We start from the raw sequence: 7,371 nt of genomic DNA, 5'->3' as shown, positions 1-7,371 counted from the left end.
TCTCAGCAGCCAATGGAGACACATGACGTGCAGCAGCAGTAAGAGCAGAAGCAGCCAGAAACACATTGTCAGTACAGTGGTAAGAGGAAAACAGTATGTGTTTTTTATGTATATCACACAATAGGTTCTGGGGTCTGAGTGTGTGGGCAGGCTGAAGCAAGTAAGAGTAGCATTGTGTGCAGGTAATGTATATTTGTTCTTACAAAGCATACAGCGATGTGTATACTTACATGTTATGGATTTACCAAATAATAAACACTAAGTTTAAACAAATTTATGCCACACATCATCCTGTGAAACGAACTGCAGTACTCTGCACACCCACCAGAGCACATGCACTGTGTATCTACAGAGGTTGTTATATTCTGACGATCTTAAACATTTGAAAGCATGTAAAAGTTAGCACCAATAACGTGATATGGACGTTACATTAGATTCGATATTTCGCTGTAAACCATCAGTGCATTCATGCCGTTCTGTTCCACTGGTACAATTAATATCAGAGCTGTTAAATAGACTGGATCCCTATGCTACCTTTGAGAACATCGCAGCAAGAAGAAATGGCAGAACATTAAGACTTGTTTAAAAAAATGAACGTATATTAAACAAATAAAAAATAGTTTTTTTCCTACCACAGGATGTTACATGGCTTAAATGTTTCGCCTTCATGTTTATTATTTTCATTTTATCTTAGCCAGCCCACATTTATTTTATTTGAATAAAAGTGTTATCGACATATTTGGCAAACGAGCATATTACTGCGCTGAATAATAAATGCAAGCGATTCGAAAACATGTGGAACAAGATCAGATAATACTGATTTGTATTTCATTGAGTCTCTTCACTGTGTGCTAGAGGCTGTTGCAGAAAAGCAACTGGGAAGCCTGGGCTTATGGGAAAAGGCCACATAATGAGATATTGAAAATCACAAGCCCTCTGAGCATTTTTATTTCCAATGCTTAAACCAACATTTTAAAACAATATATTACACGAGTATTCTTTTATAAAACAGCAAACCCAAATGTAATCATTTGCTTAAAACAGCTGCAGCTCAGGAATGTGTAATATTTCGATAAAATCTAAAATATATTAAGGTCTCCATAATGACTGTAAATGATTTCTTACCAAGATACCCAATGGCATTCTAAGAAAATTTGACGAGATGACAGTATGTCAAAACCATCTACACTTGCCATTTTGAAATGACTGTCATTAGGGAGTTTGGAAAACATTTAAGACGATGAAAGAAATGCCACTTTTTCAGCAACTTAACCTTCCCATTTTCATGTTTCATTCATGCAAATTAATAATTTAAAGCAGCAAACATAACATTTAATGATTGTGTGTCTGTTGTAAATGTGTACCGTGACAATCGCCTTTGTTATGTGAGGATATGTGAGATGCAAGATAATTAATACTCACAGCACTGTGGAGAGGCAGACTGCAGAGGCTTTTTTTCAACATCTTCCCACAGAACACACTGATAAATCAGAATTAATCAACACACCACCAGAAACACACAGAAAAACGACATAAAGAAAAGAAAGAAACCACCCAGCACATATGGGTTAGGTCAATATTTTTTAGTGATTATAAAAATTCACTCAACTTTATAACATAATCATTCCATTAAAACAAACGGCATGTTCGCATGAATGTGTTTTTGCACAGGTTGATATTTGGCAAAATAGACATTTCAGAGTTGCAGTATAGAGGCAATAACCCATAGCATTATTCAATCTGCATCATATACTTTTGAACATATGTTTCATTTTAATTTACATCACAAACTCTTCTCACCAATGTCCCTGTTCCTTACGGTTTCTTAATACCCATGTGGTCTGTTTTATCTGTGATTATTCCTAATATCTACAGATAAAATACAAATGGTTTTGCATTGCCCTCCCTATTATTTGTGATTTTGAGGACAAGAAGCATGACATACGCTGCAGATGGTCATTCCATCCACCCTAATATCCACTGCATCTGCGGATAACAGGCAAACCATTGATAGCGAGACACTCTACACCCGACCTTATGGAAGAGGTACGTAGATGACACTTTTGTCATCTGGCCACATGGCCGGCCTGCTCTAGACCAATTCCTCGACCACATCAATTCCATACACCCAGCCATCAGATTCACCATGGAAGTCGAAAAAGATGGCAAGCTACCCTTTTTGGATGTCCTAATTAAAAGGAGACCTGATGGTTCAATGAGCCACTCTGTCTACAGGAAAGCCACCCATACGGATGCTTACCTAAAACCGGATTCCCACCACCATCCATCCCAGAAGAATTCCCTCATCAAGACTCTATACCATAGAGCCCAATGCATCTCCGACCAGGAACACATTGCCAGTGAACTCAAGCACGTACGCCAAGCTCTTAAGGCTAATGGTTACTCCGACTACACAATCCGCAAAGCCATCACTCCAACCATCAACACAGAAGGATCCTGTTGAGGAGCCTTTCAAAACCATCACCTTACCCTACATTGCTGGGGTCACAAAAAAGATCTCCAAAATCCTGATTAAACACAAGATCCAGGTCCGATTCAACACAGTACATAAAATCCGTGATCTGGTCCCGTCTGTAAAAGATGTGGTTCCAGACATACAGTACCCTGGCGTCTACAAACTAAGTTGCCTCTGTGGTAGCAGTTACATTGGAGAAACCAAACGACATGTCTCGGACCGCATCCGTGAACATAAAGCAGACCTGAAACACGGTAGGACAAACACCTCAGCCGTGGCAGATCACTGTTACAATTCAGTGGGCTCACATGACATTGACTTCTCCAAGACAGAGGTTCTCTGCAAGCCATCTGGCTACCATGAGAGATTCGTTCATGAGGCGATCCACATATACAAACACAGAGACAATTTCAACCGAGAAGATGGATTCTGGCTCAGCAATCATTGGAAGGACGTAATAAACCATTTCGGATCTTAACTGATTGTGTTCACGTTTACGGTGACTTTCAGACCGCAGTCCACTCACTGGCATTGACTATATATCTTTTATTCTCCGCAGGGAATGGATTCTTTGCTCCGCTGCAAGTCTCCTATCACCACTCTCCCATTGACATATTTCGTTGCTTCCTCTTAGTACCTTTCACGCGACGGTCAATGGTATAGTGTATAGCAGATTGTATAATAATAAATAGTATAAAAGTGTAATGTTTAATACAATGTATAAGGTAATATATAGTATCGTAATTGTATAGTGAATATACAGCAGTGTGGTATACAGTAGGGTGGGTAGAATAATACATAGTGTAATATTACAATGTATAGTCTATAAGCATATTAGTTGCTGCAGCTCCATACTATTAACATTCCTTCCCTTTATTAATGCTAACACTACTCCCTCCCTTTGATGCTGCTAATCCTGCATAATGCACGGGCATATTATGACTTTGAAACCCCCGCCCACCTCCTACGCATTCCACAAGTAATGACTAATCCCATATCTGCATTTCCCATAAATATGCTAAATTCCTATGATATGAAATTCTTTTGTCAAGGCGCTCTTCCCCCTCCAACCCAGCTTAAATATACGCTCCAAGCTGGTGGTGTTTCATTCAGACGCTGTCTTTCCGACAGACATGTTCTTCACCTGAGGACGGCTGCTTGCGTTGTGGCCGAAACGTCGTGACAATTATTTTATTATGTTTTATTAGTATTATTTTATTATTTCCCTTCTACGTGACTTTACCGAAAGAACCAAGAAGAAGTAGCTTATCATCACGTAGAAATGTATAGCAGTCAAATACTCTAAATGCGTGAAGCTTATTCTAAATGTAGAGGGAAAAAAACCTGGATAAACATCCACGTTGCCACGGTGAGAGAGACACGCAAACTCCAAATATCCAACATGCATCAGGATCAGAATCGAACTCACAACCTCCTGTATACCAGGTAAGGTAGTTTACATCTCGCTACCGTAGCGCCCCAAGCGGCTAACGCGCCCTCGACCGCACCTGACGGTTCGGGCTCCGCGCCACTCACTCCGTCGCCTCCTCCTCCCGCGTGCCCCAGGCCACGCGGCGCCCGGGCAGCAGCCGGAGCCGTTCAACATCACGGCCATGCCGCGCATCTACCGCTCGCCCTGGGAGCAGGCCATCGGCGACGACCCCGAGCTGCTCGCCTCCGTCCATCCCAGCATGGCACAGCCGGGGCCGGCAGCCGACAAGGCGAGCTTCAAGAGCTTCAACAGGTAACGGGATGGCCATTGAGTGCGCGGGCGGTGCAATCGCACCGGAGGGAACCCCTCCGTCGTCTTTGCCCCCCTCGTGTACCCCGACCGACCGTCTCTCTCTTCTCCCGTCGTCCGGTGGACGCGCGGTCTCCGTGCCGACGCAGGCTGGCCACGCCGTACGGCGGCTTTGAGAACGCGTCACAAGTCACCGTGTTCCACATGCCCAAGCTGGAGCTGCCGCCCCTGGAGCCGTCCTCCGACGGGGGCTTCCTCGGGTCCGACGGGCTCACGGCGCGGCCCACCTTCAACCGCACGCCGCAGGGCTGGAGCGGGCCCAGCGGGGAGCTCAGCCTGGGCATCAACCTGGAGCTCGCCCCCTTCGGAGACGGCTCCGAGTCCGAGGACCTGTAGGGTCGGCGAGCGAGAGCGACGACGACGTCGTCATCGTCATGGTCTCACAGTCGTCAACCGGCCAGTCGATCCAACCGTGAAGGCCTCCTCCCCCCCGCCGGCCGCCGCCACCTCTCACGGGTCTGGGCTCGTGCCCGACCCTGCGGGGCTCTCTGCTGATCGAGAGAGTCCCGTCATTGAGAGGCGAAGTCAGAAAACGGGCGATAACGCCTCCTTCCCCACACATCTGTCCCTCCACATAAACAAAAAAACACCTTTTTTTCATATCCAATCAGCCGCACGGCCCTCTGGGAGTGCATCATTGTCAGCAGCATTGGTTTAGCGTAAGCAAAACTCTGGACCGGTTTTGACACGCAGTCTCATCGGCAGAGCAAAGCTTCCTTGAACCTGATGAGATTTGTAAAAAAATACTTTATATATGTTGTTTTACATCAAGGGATGTATATGGGAAGGAGGCGAATTGTCTGCTCATTTTATTTTATTCATTGTATTTTTGCACGATGAGGCTCGTGATGATTGTCATGATGGCCGCGTGATTCGACATCGATCGCAATCGGTGATTAGATTTAAAAACCCAAAACGAAATAGCAGCGCTAATTAAATTAATTACTCATGACGCTCACAAAAACCATGAGAAGCCAGAGCAAGCGACACCTTCACCGGCCTCGCAACTCCGCAGTCCCAGTAAGCAGGCCTTAATTAGATCTCTCCTTCTGCTTTAACGAGATCCGATGAATACAGATTCCAACGAGTAATTGAGAGTGTCAGACAATTAATCGTAACTTATTTAAGCAGCTTGTAGAAATGTAATCGGGTTAACTAACGAGAGCCGCCGTATCAGCCGAGCGTGCCGCGGGTTGTATCTGCGAGCGTCTGTACCGCGGGTGATCGTGCGTTATTAAAACCGTGTTGAACAAAAGCGGGTCACGCACGCACGCGTTCACAAACACGCACGCACACACAGGTACGTGAACGCGCATTTATGCGCCGCACGGATCCCTGTGAGGCTGTTGCACCGCTGGAAGCTGAACGAGCGACGCTTTCCCCTCTCTCTCCCGCTCTCTCTCCTTGCTCTTCCTTTCTCTATCCCTCGCTCTTTCCCCCTTCCTCTCTCCCTGTCTCTTGTATGGGCCGCCGTTTTGAATGTTCCTCCAGATGTCGCGATCCATCGCCCCGAGAATATGTAAGATGATATATTCACAATAACCACCGTAGCCACCACCGCCGCCGCCACCGCCCCAGGACCACCGGCCTCCTGCTGGATAGGCCGTTCCACGTCGTCGAGCGCGATCATCTGTGAAGCGAATGGAGTGGCCACTCTAAAGCGACGTTCATGTTGTGAATCGAGCTGCTGGCCTCCGACGATGATGAGAAGGGGTGTTCGAGTGCCGCCGCTTGTGCCACCGCTCGTGCCCACGGGGACCGCTCGCCGTGGCCACGAGTAGCCGGCCGCTGCCCGGTGGACGTTGCCGATGGGCGGGCGTGAGTCACCCCGGTTTCTACTCCGCGGAGGAAGCTCCCAAAACCTCCGATTAGCACAGTTGGCTACGTATGGTGAAAAAGAAGTTCAACATATAAACATGCATACAGGGCCTCGCATTGACGTTTCTGGAAGTTCTTCGTGACGACAGTAGCCACGCTTCAAATTCACCCCCTAGGGCCACATGTTGACATAAATACAGAGTATGTATATAAATAAACACTCACATCTGAAAACAAAAAAAGAATGTGATTTGCAAACATCAAATCGTGGTAGAATGCGCCGAGGCCAAGGGATGGCAGTAGGGAATGGGATTGGTGAATCCATCTGAGCAGAGCATTGAGTGTTGACTACCTCATATGCAGAGGCTTTCCCTGGCTACTCCGGCTAACTCCCACATGCCACTCAATTACAGATCTCGCCGGACATCAACATGCAGGACACTCCTGCGTCTTAAGACTCAGCCAAGCTGTCTCAATAATGCAATTAAATTCCATTATCTTACTTACAAAACACACATTTACATTTACAGAAGGCATGAATGTATGAATTGAAACAGAAGTAGTTATTTCCCCACAGCAAGTGGTAAATACAAAAACACGTTCCCCACCGCCATGGATGGCTTCGAGCTGATGGCCTCTGAAGTCACACACGGAGCACGTGACATCACAAAAGGCTGCTGAGCCAATCACGGTGGGTTTCCTGTTTTAAGTTGGAAGGTGGAAATGTTGCTAGTGTGCACCGACACATCTCATCTTTCCTCTGTTCACAGATTTCCTCAGAGGGTTTTTATTCAAAATCGAGGCCCTCCACACAAGTTCTGTCCCACTTGACCTTCTAGGCCTTTTGGGCCTTTGTTAGCTTCACCGGTTCGGCCTGGCAGCGGTCTCTCTGTCTGTCGCGCTGTGTCTTTCAGCCGAGATGGCTTCAGTCCCGTCTAGTGTTTTGTGCAGAAAATATAACAAAATCTCAAAATAACAATGTAAAAGCTACGTTTGTAGAATTACAGTGCCTCGCTTTTTCCTCAGGATTGCTCACGCGGCTCTCAATTTGTTCAGGCAACAAAACATCGCCTGCCCAAGGCAGCAACAACCACGGACGGACATTTCCAACAACGTTTGCGACGGAGCAATTCCTCTCCCGGCAAAAAAGTAACGAACCCCCCCCCCTTCCCCCAACCAGCGGCAAAAACAAAACGGCCACTCGTAATGCAGGTGGCGTAACGGGGAAATAAAAATATAGACGCCGCGGGCCACAATCGCCCGTGCGACGGTACCG

The sequence above is a fragment of the Callorhinchus milii genome, unplaced genomic scaffold (assembly GCF_018977255.1).
Source record: "Callorhinchus milii isolate IMCB2004 unplaced genomic scaffold, IMCB_Cmil_1.0 Scaffold145, whole genome shotgun sequence".
Taxonomy (NCBI): Eukaryota; Metazoa; Chordata; class Chondrichthyes; order Chimaeriformes; family Callorhinchidae; genus Callorhinchus; species Callorhinchus milii.
Note: the sequence above shows the minus strand (reverse complement) of the source record.